Source organism: Somniosus microcephalus, chromosome 2 (genome assembly GCF_052327205.1).
Source record: "Somniosus microcephalus isolate GS21.2 chromosome 2, FLI_Smic_1.0, whole genome shotgun sequence".
Lineage (NCBI taxonomy): Eukaryota > Metazoa > Chordata > Chondrichthyes > Squaliformes > Somniosidae > Somniosus > Somniosus microcephalus.
Window position 1 is genome coordinate 264,139,617 of NC_140988.1, and position 16,159 is coordinate 264,155,775.

At 47.7% G+C, this 16,159-nt stretch overlaps 1 long non-coding RNA gene across 1 annotated transcript in view; it reads left to right on the forward strand.

Annotated features, from left to right (window-relative positions):
* LOC147123366 (uncharacterized) overlaps positions 1-6,022 on the forward strand; it is a 29,208-nt gene extending 23,186 nt beyond the window's left edge. Inside the window, exon 2 of the long non-coding RNA XR_015074327.1 lies at positions 4,192-6,022. This is a non-coding gene — a long non-coding RNA (uncharacterized LOC147123366). The remainder of the gene's footprint in view (positions 1-4,191) is intronic.
* The last annotated feature ends 10,137 nt before the right edge of the window (positions 6,023-16,159 follow it).

A 16,159-nucleotide genomic window follows, 5' to 3' on the forward strand; every position in this document is an offset into this window, starting at 1 on the left:
GAAAAACTTTTTCACCCAGAGGGTGGTTGGAATCTGGAACTCACTGCCTGAAAGGGTGGTAGAGGCAGGAACCCTCACAACATTCAAGAAGCATTTAGATGAGCATTTGAAATGCCATAGCATACAAGGCTATGGACCAAGTGCTGGAAAATGGGATTAGAATAAACAGGGCTTGATGGCCGGTGCGGACACGATGGGCTGAAGGGCCTCTTTCTGTGCTGTATAACTCTATGGGGGAGAAATTCAGTTGTTAGCGCCACCCATTAGCGCCTTAAGAGGGTGATAAGTGGGGCACTAACCAACTAGTGCCCGGGCGTGGCGAGACCTGTGCCTCTCGCGAAATTGAGCGGACATTTTGCGGCGGCGCTAAACAATACCGCCACGATCTCCTGCACCGGCAGATCGTGACGTCAGTCGAGTGTGCAACGCCCCGTTAGCGCCCCGGACCGGAAATTGAGTGGCGCCCCCTGCCTTAGCGCCTGCCGCTAGCAACGACAGGTTGAGGGGACCGTTATGCTGTCGGAAAGGGACTAGGGGAGCACTATTTAAAGGCGACCACTTCCTGCCTTTTTTTGTCGGTGACATTTTTGCACCACACATTCTGAGAGAGAGAGACAGACTTCTGGAGAGATTCAGTGCTGTGTGAAGGAGTTTTGTAGGTTGGTTTTGATTTGCCCTTCCTTGTATCGATTTAGAAGAGACTATGGGGTCTGCATTCTGAGCTCTTTCCCTGGTTCTCTTCATTGTTCTTTCCAGCAGATTTGATGTACAGGTCTCTCCAGGCTGAGATTCAGGCTGAGATTCAAGGCTGCAATGAGCAGGATGTGGATGGAGAGCAAGGCAAGATCAACCCTCCCCTTTAAGATAAAAACAGAAAATGCAGGAGAAACTCAGCAGGTCATGCAGCATCTGTGAAGAGAGAAACAGAGTTAACGTTTCAGGTCGATGAGCATTCATCAGAACTCCCCTTTAAGAATTGGACGGTGGCAGTGTGTTTGTGTTCCATTGCTGATTGACATCACATGAGCTTCGCCAGCGCTGTGTGGTAGCGCCCTGCTCCTCCGGCTTAGTGCCTTAAGAGAGGTGTGTAGCGCCTGATTTAGCGCTCCAATCACCTCCAGGGGCGATAGAGACGAATATTGCAGTAGGCGGTGATAATTTGCGCCGGGCGCTAAACTTTGTGCCCGGCCGATAATCGCGCCTCAAAATGGGCGATACTGAATTTCTCCCCCCATGACTCTATCTCATTGAAACATGTAAAATTCTTAAGGTGCTTGACAGAGTAGCTGCTGGGAGGATGTTTCCCCTGGCTGGGGAGTCTAGAATTAGGGGTCACAGTCTCAGAATAAGGGATTGGCCATTTAGGACTGAGATGAGGAGAAATTTCTTCACTCAAAGAGTTGTGAATCTTTGGCATTCTCTAGCCCAGACAATTGTGGGTGCTCAATCATTGAGTATGTTCAAGACAGAGATTAATAGATTTTTGGATACTAAGGGAATCAAGCGATATGGGGATAGTGCGGGAAAGTAGAGTTGAGATAAAAGATCAGCCATGATCTTATTGAATGGTGGAGCAGGCTCGAAGGGCCGTATGGCCTACTCTTGCTCCTATTTCTTATGTTCCTTTTATATCATCTCTAACCACTGGAATCAATGTATCACTATCCTAGAACCCTTCATAACCTTGAAGACATCTATCAGGTCAACCCTTAACCTTCTCAGCTCTAGTCGTAATACCTAAACTTCTCAAGTCTCTCTTAATTGTAACCGTTCATTCTTCAACCAACCGAGTGAATCTAAATTGCACTTTTGGCATTGCTTTTATACCCTTCTTATAATTGGGCGACCTCATAAACTTTCAGCTTTTATCAAGTGGGAAATGTTTTAAATATGAGGAGATTGATCTCAAGAATATATTTTTGTTATGGCTACAGTTAATGTTTAGTTATATACGGTATCCTGAGGAATCAAAGTTGTTGGTGCCATCATGTAATTAAAGTGATAAAAATAACAGAAGCTGTACACTACTAAAGTTCTGTTCAGTTACACTATCTAGCCCAGTAAATGGTTTTCCAAAAGACCAGGACTAAATTTTCCAAAATATATGAATGTGCAGTAATTTATTGAAAAAACATATTTGTTGGTAACAATCCCTATGTGTGTATTTCATCACAGTAAAGAACCTGTTGGATCTTACCTTTGATTGAAATTGTAGTTAGTGTAAGAGGAAAAAGAGTGTTTCAGAAATAAATAATCAGTGAGATTGGACAATTAAAGTGCCTATTTGGAAGAGAATCCTGTATTCTTGAGCTCACTGTTTAATGTGCCAAAAAGGTCACAAATTTTAATTTGCATATTTTCCATTCCTTGTTCTTGAAATGTACTTTCAGTGCTGTGATTTGGCTGGTAGAAGGAGTCAATTATGATAATTATCTAGAGTTCTTAGAAAAGGATCATCCCACTTAAGTCAGGATCAAGTTACAAAGTTGTTATTGCTGTATACAGATCAAAAGTGCTGATGTGGCCTAGTTGCCTTATGCAACTATGGCTCTGTGGAAGTTGGTACTGAATTTCCAGGCTGTGACTAAAGTACTTCTATTAATAGGTATGAAAGAAACCCTCCTGCATGGAGATGGTTAAGGGACATTTGTTGGCAAATATGCATGAACAGTGCATATTTATCACTGATCCATAAGTACAGTATTGTCTGCATTTCCATATGCTAATTTACTACCTGGTGGCAACTTAATCCATGCAATGGTACATTGGATGAAATTACATTATTTTGCCACCGTAATAATCAGAAATGAAGTACTTCATCTTTAAGCCTGCCTTAGTGCCAGGGAATGGTGAATCTTCTAAAATGGTATGCCAAACATGCGTCACAAGGAAGCAACATTTTGGGGAAACAAAATTGAAAATTTTGGTTGAAGAGTCTCCAGAAAGAAAGTATGTTGTAGCCTATTACTAATATATCAACATTATCAAGGAATTCAAGTGCCAGGGCTGAAGTAGCCAGAAAAGACAACAATGCATTTATTCCATGTCACCAGAGATAATGGCCCAGAAATTTGGGTCTCCACGGGTGAGTACGCATGGAAGTGCCGGTTTCGTGCATGCGTGGAAAACCGGCACTTCCGTTCCCCTGAAAGAAGGGGTTGAGAGGTGGAACGCGTGCGCAGGAGAGGCAGCGCGTGCGCATCGAACTTACGTTTTTTTTCCAGGTTTTTCCGGGAGGGTAAGTCTCCAGGAGTTACACTTTTAAAAAGCAGGCGCATGGCCTGCTTTTTACAAGATAAGTGGTAAGTTCATTAAAATTTAAATTTTTTTTCCACAGGTTTATTATTTTTCAATACTTTAAAGAAAGGTAAGTTTATTTTTAGCCCCGTTAGAAAATGTAATTAATTTTTCAAAAATTTAAATTATTGTTTAAAATTGTTATTTCATGTCATTTATAGTTATTTTAAAAATGTGATTTAAAAAAAAAAAATTATTTTGGGGCTTATAGTATTTATAGGTTTGACAGGTCTTCCTGTCAAACTTATGAATGAAGCATTCCCTGCTACCATTGGCTCTCCATGGCCCACCTGATCCCAGGGGACGCATCGAACTAACTGCGCCCCTGGGATACGCAGGCACTGCGCGCCGGCAGTTGGAGGAGGCCCAGGATCGGAATCCCACGCGGGTCCACACCTCAACGGCCGGCGCGGTAGGTAAGTGCAGGTCGGGGGCTTGCACCCGCGGGAAGCCCCCGACCTGAATTTCTGGGCCATTAAAAAAGAGAAAAGATTTCAAAGATTTAAAGGCATTGGCTAGGTTCAAGGTGACACACAACTAGCAGAGAAAATAAGTACAACCGTGTCCCTTCTCAAAATCCCTGAATCTGTTGAATTGAGGGTGGCTATCAAATTCTATATTCTGAAGGAGGAGGAGGAGACCAAAACAGCACTCTCTTATTCTGGTAAGTGTATTTACAATATATATGCAACATTATGCAATTTACTCAGTACAGGGATATCAAATATGTAATGTAGGTTTACTTGACATGGCGACAGTGTCATTTTTTAAATCAAGATTTGTAATTTTCATAAACCTTTTGTATTTAAATTGCATAAATCTGAATACAACATTGATTTTCATATCTAAAGTGTAGTTTCTGAAACACATTATTTCTTTGTTCAAACTTTACAGACGATGCTTCATTATCATAACACAAGGATGGCTCTTCTAGAGGCCAACCATTGTGATTTCTGAGGAAGGGGAAAATGACTGAAGATGAAGGACAAAGGAGGAATAGTCAAAAAGCTACCTGATACCAACATCGTAGGAACAAGAAAACAAACAACCTATTTGACAAGCAGGGAGCATGACACTTTCAGGGCAAACATTTCTGGAACTCTTTCTCCCCCCCACAAAAGAAAAGCTGTTGAAGCTACATCAATTGAAAATTTCTATACTGAGATTAATAGATTTTTGTTAGGCAAGGGTTTTAAGGGTAAAGGAACGAAGACGGTAGATGGAGTTAAGATGCAGATCAACCATGATCGAATTGAATGGGCTGAGTAGCCCACTCCTGTTCCTATGTTCTCTGGGCCACCGGAAAAGCTATAAGATATGTATTAATCTATCATAAAAACAGAAGTATTAGCTATAGTAGATATGGGTGAAATCTTCAACCACCCATTTAAACCCAGCGAAAGCAGGGGATGAAAAGTGACTGGAGGATTTAGAGCAATAAAGATATAAATACCACCATCCAATCTTTTTGAATTACAGTATTCAACAAGCTTCGGCTCAGCTAACCAACTAGGTTGGTTCTAAAGTCAGCCTGTTGATTATCATACTGTACAATCAATAATTGACATCTACATAATTCAGGAATATCGCCACCTAGAGTCCCTTGGGAGAGTCTGGTAGGGTTGCGGGGTCATCCTAGAGTGCCAGTATGGTTGAAGTAGTGTTTTTCTCTCTCAGATTAATTCTGGTTGATTTCAGTATATCATATCGTATATATATCATATATCCAAATTTGCAGATGACACAAAGATAGGCTGCATTGTAGGCAGTGTAGGTGAAAGCATAAAATTACAAAGGGATATTGATAGATTAAGTGAATGGGCAAAACTGTGGCAAATGGATTTCAATGAGGTCATCTACTTTGGACCTAAAAGGGATAGAACAGGGTACTTTCTAAATGGTGAAAAGCTAAAAACAGTGGAGGTCCAAAGAGACTTGGGCGTCCAGGTACATAGATCATTAAAATGTCATGAACAGGTACAGAAAATAATCAAAAAGGTTAATGGAATGCTGGCCTTTATATCTAGAGGATAGAATACAAGGGAGCAGAAGTTATGCTACAGTTATACAAAGCCCTAGTTAGACCACACCTGGAGTACTGAGCAGTTCTGGGCACCACACCTTAGGAAGGATATATTGGCTTTGGACGGAGTACAGCATAGGTTTACCAGAATGATACTTGGACTTCAAGGCTTAAGTTATGAGGAGAGATTACACAAATTAGGGTTGTATTCCTTAGCATTTAGAAGGTTAAGGAGTGATCTGATTGAAGTTTTCAAGATATTAAGGGGAACAGATAGGGTAGATAGAGAGAAACTATTTCCGCTGGTTGGGATTCTAGGACTAGGGAGCATAGTCTAAAAATTAGAGCCAGACTGTTCAGGAGTGAAATTAGGAAACACTTCTACAAACAATGGATGGTAGAAGTTTGGAACTCTCTTCTGCAAATTGATGCTAGATCAATTGTTAATTTTAAATCGGAGATTGATAGATTTTTGTTAACCAAAGGTATTAAGGGAGATAGCCAAAGGCGAGTATATGGAGTTAGGTCGCAGATCAGCCATGATCTCATTGACTGGTGGAACAGGCTCGAGGGGCTCAATGGCCTACTCCTGTTTCTATGTTCCTACGAATTTACTGTGTTTTTCTCTTCTTTTACTATGTAAAAAAGTTAATACATGCTACTTTAACTTATTCTTATTAAAGATCTTAAATAATCATTTGCCATCATATGTGCCTGCCAGTTCTTTTCAAAAGCAGGTAATTAGTCACCACTTTAAATTTATAAATAAATAAATAATGTTAGTATGTGCCCCAAGCAGGATGCCACCCATTACGTTCAGTACTTTCAGTTTGAGGAACATGTTTCCACATGTGCTGTTTTATACTCTGGGTGCTGATATCCTTTATTTAGACATAAAGAAGGTGGTTTTGCTGGTGTTGATTAAATATAAAATATTACACAGTGTAAACATGAAATTATTACTATTTACTATCTTTATAATTTTAGTCTATCATGTTGGATTCCAAATTGCTATTTCTTTCAAGTTGAAAAAAATCAAAAGGAGATCTTCCCCTTAGCAGTTAATTGTTTGTTTAGTCACCCTGTTTAATATTACAAGGACAATGCAATTAGCATTTGTGACCATAAACGCGAGATTACCATCACTGTCACGTAGCATAACCATCAGCTATTTGCACTATTATTAGCGGGCATAGGATGATCCAGATATAGCTTTCTTTCCCACAGAACAGGCTCATTCTCTTTGTTATATAATTTGATAATACATAGTATTATTTTCACCTGAGAAACTTTGGCCTCTAACAATCACTATGGCCCTGAAATTGCGGTCGTAGCATAACTAAGGAGTACGCCGCCGACCTCTGAAAGAAATCCGCACTTACCTGGTGCGAGGCCCCCTTCATAAACTTGCGTTGTTTAGCTGTAGATTTGAGTGCAGCGTAGTAGCCCACAGATGCCAGGGGCACACCATGTGCGTAAGCGTACCCGGGATCATGTGGGGTGGCGCGCAATCAGGAAACTGAAACCTCAGACGCCCAACATCAATCAAATTTTCAATTAAGCGGTGTGATTTGAATTGATGACTTATCACTCCCACTGTAAACAATAATGATAATCATTATAACACTCAAGCTAAACAAGGAATATTTTTTCAAGGATCTGTCCAGTTTTACTTGGAGTGAAATGAATTAAAACAACGTTATTCAAAGCAAGGAACAGCAAAGAAATATTAGGCAGCAAATCTTGTTTCAACAATATCCAATTACTTTATTATCCAAAATATCTACTGGCTGGGAATAATTTGAAATCAGAGTGATGAACAGCCGAGTGAGAACAATACAAAGTAATGGCAGTGTTTGAATGGCAATGCAAAGCTATGCTGAATTAAAACAGTATGGTCAACTATCTCCCTCGCCCCCCTCCCCGCCCCCCCCACAACTCCCCTTACACTGGGCAAACAGGCTCCTGCGCCTATGTGCACCGGCCATAAAATTTTCATGCGTAATTGCTAGCAGTTGGTGGGCAATTAGCCCAACTCTGCACCAGGAAAGAGGATTTCACAGTCGCAACAGATGATCTGTCAAGTTGGTAGTTGACAGATCGCTAGTTCGGGATTTAGCGCATGTGCATGTGGAAATCCTGAACTTGCGGTCAATTTCAGAGGCGGTACAATGGCGGACTCTTAGAGTACACCATCATACCGACCACAAATTCTGCCCATATCTATATATCTACTTAGTGTGAAATTATCCAGTCTGTCAGCATAATGGCCATACTAGCAACACTTTAAACACATCAATTATGGCTTTAGTCTGCTTACAATCAAATGCACAGACTATATGTAGTTGCTTTAAGAACATAAGAACTAGAAGCACGGGTAAGCCATACAACCTCTCGAGCCTGCTCCACCATTCAATAAAATCATCGCTGATCTTTGACCTCCAATTCCACTTTCCCACCCGATCTCCATATCCCTTGATTCCCATAGAATCCAAAAATATACCTACCACAAGTTTGAATATTCTCAACAATTCAGCATCACAACCCTTTGGGGTAGAGAATTCCAAAGATTCACAACCCTCTGAGTGAAGAAATTCCTCCTCATCTCGGTCTTAAATGGCCGACCCCTTATCCTGAGACTATGCCCCCTAGTTCTAGACACTCCAGCCAGGGGAAGCAACCTCTTAGCATCTACCCTGTCAATCCCCCTCAGAATCATATATGTTTCAATGAGATCACCTCTCATTCTTCTAAACTCCAGAGTATCGGCCCATTCTACTCAATCTCTCCTCATAGCACAACCCTCTCAACCCAGGAATCAATTTGGTGAACCTTCGTTGCACTGCCTCTAAGGTAAGCATATCCTTCCTTAGATACAGAGACCAAAACTGTGCACAGTACTTCAGGGCCTAGAAATTCAGCTGTTTGCGCCAGCCGTTAGCGCCAGATTTCCGGCGCTAGCCACTTAGCGCCCGGGCACCGCCGGATCTGCGCCTACGCTGAAATTCAGCTGGGATTTAGCGCCGGCGCAAAGTGTTAGCGCCTGCTCAGCTGCGCGCGCATCTTATGACGTCATTTCGTCATGCAACGCGGTTTGTGCGCCCCAAACCGGAAATTCAGTGGCGCCCGGCCGATGTGGGCGTGGCGCTGCTAAGAACTGTGAAATGGAACTCAACAGAGGCCCTGTGGGATTCGGGGAGCGCTAATTAAAGGGCACATCCACTCACCCATAAAAGCCAGCCATTTCGCTGCAATGACTTTACTGCTTTGGATTTCTGCACAGAGAGCAAGGCACAGAGATTACTGATTTCGGACACCATAGGAGAGGTATTTTTGGCTTCTAGCCAGTGCTTTGACATTTGCATCCTTGTGATTTTGCTGTTTGGAACTTTGTAATGGGGGCTGCATGGGGGGCCAACCCTCAGTTGCTACATTTTGTGCGAAGGGCTCGCAGACGCTTTGAGAGAGGGCCAGGCATGCCTAGACGCAGAGGGGCCATTAGGCGTCGCCAACGTAGGCCTTACCCAGTCAGGCAATACCGGGAGCAGGTCTCATATCTCACCATGACTGCGGCGCATTGTGTTAAGAGGCTGCGCTTCAGAAGGGAGGTGGTTGGAGAGATCTGCCAGCTGCTTCACGCAGATTTGCAGCCACAGCTCATGCCCAGAACGTCTCTCTCGGTGGAAGTGAAGGTCATGGTGGCTCTCAGCTTTTATGCAAGCGGCTCCTTCCAAGCCGCTGCTGGGGACATTGCGAACATCTCCCAGTTCGCCGCGCATCGCTGCATCCGACAGGTCACCGAAGCACTTTTCGCGAGGAGGCACCAATTCATCTCCTTCCCCATGACCCAACACAAGCAGGAGCAGCGTGCAGTCGGATTTGCCAGGATCGCGGCCTTCCCCATGGTGCAGGGCGCCATTGACTGCACGCATGTGGCTATGCGGGCACCTATCCACAATGCCGAGCAATACCGCAACCGGAAGGGCTACCATTCCCTAAATGTGCAGCTGGTGTGTGACCACAGGCAGCGCATCCTAGCTGTCAATGCCCGCTTCCCAGGAAGCAGCCACGATGCCTTTATCCTGCGCCAGACTACTGTGGCTGACATGTTCCAGGCACAGCCTCCACCAAGGGGATGGCTTATCGGGGACAAGGGCTACCCTTTGTGCACATGGCTCATGACCCCGCTCCGCGCGCCCAGGACCCCAGCGGAGCTGGCATACAACGAAAGCCATCAAGCCACAAGGAACCTAATAGAGCAAACGATAGGTGTCCTCAAGCAACGGTTCCGTTGCCTGGATCGTTCGGGCGGGTCTCTTCAGTATTCGCCGGATAGAGTCTCCCAGTTCGTCGTGGTGTGCTGCATGCTCCACAACCTGGCTATCTGCAGGACTCAGGCACTGCCACCTGACATTGCCCCACCACCTCAGGAGGACGAGCAGGAGGACCCTGAGGAGGAGGAGCACCAGGCCAGGAGGGAGCGACAAGGTCCAAGGGCCGTCCGCCGGGGGCTTATTGCTCGACACTTCTAGGCCCCCTGTCAGGGAATGGCCTGGGCCACTGAACGCAGCTGAAGGCAGCCGCTCCGCAAGCCCTCAGCCAGTTAACCCAACAACCACTTGAAACATGACACCTGCACATGGTGAATAAATAAACATCTTTATTTCAAAAACTCAGGGCCCTTCCCACATGGAAGAGCAAAACAGAGAAGACCCCCAAAAAACAGTCACAAACTTCTGTCACTCCCAAAACCTGGGGAGGACTAACAAAACATCAACATCCAAATGGCCTTCCTCACTGGCCTAACAAAAACAAGCCCCCCCCACAACACAAACACCCCCATAAAACCAAACAACATAATGCCCCCCAGAACAGAAGCCCCCGCATCACCCAAACCCTCGCTCACCACACTCTATTCGGTGTGGCGAGAGGGCGAGTCCGTCGACAGCCGTCTTTTGCCCCGGCCCGTCCTGCTGCTGCGCCTCAAGCTGGGCCGTGAGGCTGTGGCGAGGCTGGGGGAAGGATCTTCAGGGCGACGAGGCGTCTCGCCAGATGCCCTTGGGGGTCGGCCTACACGAGGGCGGGCCCGGGAGGGGCCGGCTGGTGGCTGCTGCAGCTGTGGGTGGCCCTCTTCACTGCCTGCAGCAGCTCCTTGCACCCTGGCTGGGGGAGTGACAGGCTCGCCTGCACCAATGGGGACAAGGTGGGTGATGCCAGGCGCGCGCTGCTCGCCAGACACACGTGCACTCGGGCGGCCTGGCCGGGGAGCAAGCGCGCCAAACTGTTGGTCGCCAGACCGGTGTGCGGCAGCAGGGCGGCGGCTGGCCTGGCGACGCCTCCGCGCCAGTGCGAGGGTGGCAGAAGTCAGTGCCCCAACTGCGCCGGCATGTGCCCGCATCTGCAGTGCCATTGTCTGCCCAGCACCTCTCAGCTGGCGACTGGCGTGCTGCGCTGCCTCGAGTTGTTGCACCCCCCTCTCATGCGCTGCCACAAGGAGCTCCACCCCCCTGGCGTGCGCTGCTGCGATTTGCTCCAGCCCCCTGGCCTGGGATTGGCCGAAAGCCACCACACTTTGTGCGAGGCTTTCGATGGCGTGAGGCATCTGTGCCACCACCTCCATGAATTCGACGTGCCGCCGCTCCGATGCCGCCGACATCTCGTCCAGGAGGCGCACCTCCTGGGCGACGTCCGAGTCCGGACTGGAGGGCGCCTCCCCCCTCTGGGCAGAAGGCTGGCGTGCCGCCGGAGCCTTGCCGCGTGCGGCCACGCCACTGGGAGCAGGTTCTGCCCTCCCCTCCACCGCCTCCCCCCTCTGGGCAGAAGGCTGGCGTGCCGCCGGAGCCTTGCTGCGTGCGTCCATGCCACTGGGACCAGGTTCGGGGCTCCCCTCCCCCGCCTCCCCCTGGCTCTCCGGCACGCCAGACGTCTCCCCTTCATTGCCATCTCCTGGAGCGGAGGAGGGTTCCCCCGAGGTGGCGCCTTCCTGCTGCTCCTCGACGTCCTCCTCCTCCGAGGGCCTGGCTGTGTGGGCTTCAGGGAGCACCTCCTCCTCACCAGCTGAAAGCAGGAAGGCACAAGTGTAGCTTTAGAGTGAGGACAGGCCGACAGCGAGGGAGGCCGCACTGGTGCATTATGCGCATTTTTCGGCCAGTGGGGAAGGATGTAGATCTGATGCGCGAGGGCAAGGAGAGAGGTGCACCCGGTCCTGTCCTTACCAGTGGGTTCCAGTATAAGGTCTGCATCGCCGAGCGCCACAGGCCCAGTCACCGGGTGACGCAGGAGTCGGGCCACCCTCTCTTCCAGAACCGTTAGCTCCTGGTAATCGCGAGGGCCTCCACCAGTGACACGCAGGCTCCTGGCGTTCCTCGCCAACTTGGCCTGCAAGAGAAAGGAGGGCGTCTAAGTACAGTGTGGTGCCCCGTTGGTGTGTGTGAGTCCTCCCATGGTGGAATAGCTTGGACAGTGCGGTGCCCTGTTGCTGTGTGTGAGTCCTCCCATGGTGGAATAGCTTGGACAGTGTGGTGCCCTGTTGCTGTGTGTGAGGCCTCCCATGGTGGAATAGCTTGGACAGTGTGGTGCCCTGTTGCTGTGTGTGAGGCCTCCCATGGTGGAATAGCTTGGACAGTGTGGTGCCCTGTTGCTGTGTGTGAGGCCTCCCATGGTGGAATAGCTTGGACAGTGTGATAAGTGCAGAAAGAGCTATTGATTAACATGCAAGTGCCATTGCAGCGGGAGGAGGGCTGGGCATTAGACCTTTGATGTCCCTTTGGCCCTAATGGGAGGTGCACATGCAAGGATGAGGGGGACACTGGAAAGGGTACTCACCTTGACCAGCCGACATAGGTCATTGTATTTCTTGCGGCACTGGTCCGCACTCCTGGGAACATCGGAGTTGGAGGAGACCCTCCGGGCAATTTTGGTCCAGGCCTCCCTGAACTTGCTCCTGGGAGCCTTCCTGCCACTAGCCGGGCACACGGCCCGTCTTCTCTTGCGTACCCCATGAAGGAGCACACCCAGCGCATGGTCAGAGAACCGCTGGGCTCTTTCACAGGCCCTCTCCATTACCTCCAGGCGTTGATTTGGGACACAACCAGTCCTGAGGCCTAGTTGCAGGGCTACAGCATGCAGGGCGTGGCTGCAGTCAAAGTTGACCCTTCCCCCTTTAAGAGCTGGCCGGCGTCAGGGTGTCTGCTGACACTCACCACATGATCGCACCTGCGCTGCGCCCGGAATCGGCGTTATCAGGCCGCATCGCCGGATTAGCGCCTGAACACAGGGTTCCAACGCCTATTGCAGCGCTCGGCCAAAAAGTTGGCCAAATCTACTGAATTTCGGCGAGGTCGCCTGCACTTTCCGGCGGCCGCTAAATTTGCCGAGCGCCCGACTTTAGCGCCGCAATAGCGTCCGAACTGAATTTCTAGGCCCAGGTGTGGTCTCACCAAAGCCTTGTACAATTGTAGTAAGACTTCCTTACTCTTGTTCTCTAACCCACTTGCAATAAAGGCCAACATGCCATTTGCCTTGCTAATTGCTTGCTGTACCTGCATGTTAACTCTCTGGGGAAAAATTGGGTTGCTTTGCGCCTCCCAGTAGAGCCCTAAGAGGGTGCTAATGGGATGCAAAGCAACTAGCACCTTGGCACAGCTCTGCCCACACCTCCTGCGAAATTCAGCGGGAGGTTAGCGGCGGCGCTAACCGGTAGCGCCCCGCGGTGCTGCACCGCTGGCGATGACGTCATCGCCATGCACAGCACCCCGCTCGCGCCCCGGCCGCAATCTTAGGGAGCACCCCCTGACTTACTGCCAGACGCTATGTCCGACAGGAATCAGGGGAGGCGCTATTTAAAGGAGTGGTGTGGGGCAGCCATTTTTGTTGCTAGCTGCCTGCCAGCACCTGCCTGTGCTGACGTCCCCAGCCTCCTGAACTGCACCCCCCCCCCCACCCCGTGGAGTGCCGGCTGCGCTCCAAGAGCCCGGCACTTCTTTTGAGTGTCGGGCTCTTTTGCCGGCACTCCCGATCCCCGGGCCCTTTAAGAAGGGGAGGAAGGCCTGCAATACCGCGGCACGTAGTGCCACGATATTGACTCGCAGCGCCCCAAGGGGCGCTTCCAGTAGTACCCCCGCTTCCCTCTTGGGGCGCAACCACTCAATTTCCGGCGTTCGGGCGCTAATTTTTCCAGGGCGCTAAAAGTAGCGCTACTCAATTTTTAGCCCTCTGTGTTTCCTGTACTAGGACACCTAAATCTCTCTGAACACCAACATTTAATGGTTTCTCACCATTTAAAAAAATTCTGTTTTCCTATTCTTCCTACCAAAGTAAACAACCTCACATTTCCCCACATTATACTCCATCTGCCACCTTATTTATTGCCCACTCACTTAACCTGTCTATATCCCTTTGAAGGCTCTTTGTGTCCTCCTCACACCTTACTTTCCCACCTAGCTTTGTATCGTCAGCAAACTTGGATACATTACACTCGGTCCCTTCAACTAAGTCATTAATATAAATTGTAAATGAGGCTCAAGCACTGATCCTTGCAGCACCCCACTAGTTACAGCCTGGCAACCTGAAAAATGACCCATTTATCCCTACTCTCTATTTTCTGTTTTCTGTCCAGTAACCAATCCTCTATCCCTGCTAATACATTGCCCCCAACCCCATGAGCCCTTATCTTGCATAACAACCTTTTATGTGGCACCTTATCGAATGCCTTTTGGAAATCCAAATACAGGAAACTTTCTGGTATCTGGCACTGACGGGACCGAGTTGGTGCCGTCCCATCAAAACTGCCGTATAAACTAGCCCTAATGTTAAAACATACAGAGCTTTTCAGCGCCGTGTGAATCAACAAACCCTGTTGCTTAGCAACAGCTTCAAAACAGTCGGCTGCAGCTGCAAGCGACTCTAGCTGAAGCTGTTGCTTAGCTACAGACCTTGCAGAGCCTGACTGGGAAAAAAAAAGCAACGAGAAGCAAAAGAACTTATAGGAAACGGCTCCTGAATTTTGCCGGTAGATAGAGCTTTCTGGACTTTTAACCTCCGGTTAAACGAAAGTTTCCTGTATACTACTTCCACGGATTCCACTTTATTTACCCTGCTAGTTACATCCTTAAAAAAACTCTAATAAATTTGTTAAACACAATTTCCCTTCTATAAAACCATGTTGACTCTGCCTAATCATATTATGATTTTCTAAATGCTCTGTTACCACTTCCTTAATAATGCATTCCAGCATTCTCCTTACAACTGATGTCAGACTGCTTGGCCTGTGGTTCCTTGTTTTCTCTCTCCCTCCTTTCTTGAGTAGCAGGGTTACATTTGTTACCTTCCAATCCGCTGGGACCATTCTAGAATCTAGGGAATTTTGGAAGATCACAACCAATGCATCCACACCTCTTTTAGAACCCTAGGACCTAGGCCATCAGGTCCCGGGGATTTGTCGGCTTTTAGTCCCATTAGTTTCTCAAGTACTTTTTCTCTACTGATATTAATTACTTTAAGGTCCTCACTTTCATTAACCCCTTGGTTCCCCATTATTTTTGGTATGCTTTTTGTGTCTTCTACTGTGAAGACAGGTACAAAATATTTGTTGAAAGTCTCTGCCATTTCCTTATTCCCTATTATGATTTCTCCTGTCCCAGCCTCTAAGGGACCAATGTTGTAGAAGCTCTTACAATCTCTTTTTATATTTCTTGCTAATTTACTCTCATTCTATTTTCTCCCTTTTTATCATTTTTTTGGTCATCCTTTGCTGGTTTCTAAAGCTCTCTCAATCCTCAGGCTTACTACTGTTCTTCACAACATTATAAGCCTCTTCTTTTAATTTAATTCTATCCTTAACTTCTTTAGTTAGCCACAGAGGGATCACTTCTTCCATGGATTTTTAATTTCTCATTGGGATGTATGTTCGTTGAGAATTTTGGAAACACTGCTCCATTGCCTTAACTTTTTTCTTTAGATTTCTAAATGTCTCCTCACCTGACGCCGCCCCCCCCACCCTTTTTTGTTTAAAGCCCTAGTTATTTGATTCACCGGGACACTGGTTGCAGCCCGGTTTAAGTGGAACGCGTCCCAACGGAACAGCTCCCTCTTTCCCCAGTACTGGTGCCAGTGCCCCATGAATCGAAACCCCTTCCTCCCGCACTTTTCTATGAGCCATTCATTTAACTCTCTGATCTGCTTGTCCCTATGCCAATCAATTTGCGCGTGGCTCAGGTAACAATCCAGAGATTATTACCGTTGAAGTTCTGCTTCTTAATTTGAACCCTAGCTCATCAAACTCTCTCAGCAGAACCTCATTCCTAGTTCTACCTATGTCGTTGGTTTCTACGTGGACCACGACAACTCCCCCTCTCACTATAAAATCTTCTCCATCCCCATGGAGACATCCTTAACCCTGGCACTGGGCAGGCACACAGTCTTTGGATCTCCTGGTCGCGGCTACAGTATATCCCCCTGACTATACTGTCCCCTACCACTACAGTATTGCTTTTCACTCTCCCCCCCCCCCACTTGAATAGCTTCCTGTACCACAGTGCCATGGTCCGTTTATTTATCCACCCTGCAGACTCTGCCCTCATCCAAACAGGCAGCAAGAACCTCATACCTGTTGGATAAGGGCAAAGGCTGAGGCTCCTCCAGCACTGCACCTGGGGTCCCGTTGACTGCCTGAGTCGCAGTCACACCCTCCTGTCCCTGACCACGAACCAGACCTGAACCACCACCTAACCTAAGAGGTGTGACTGCCTCTGGTATCAAAGTGTCCAGGTAACTCTCCCCCTTCCTGATGCCCCACAATGTCTGCACCTTGGACTCCAGCTGAACAACTCTGAGTTGAAG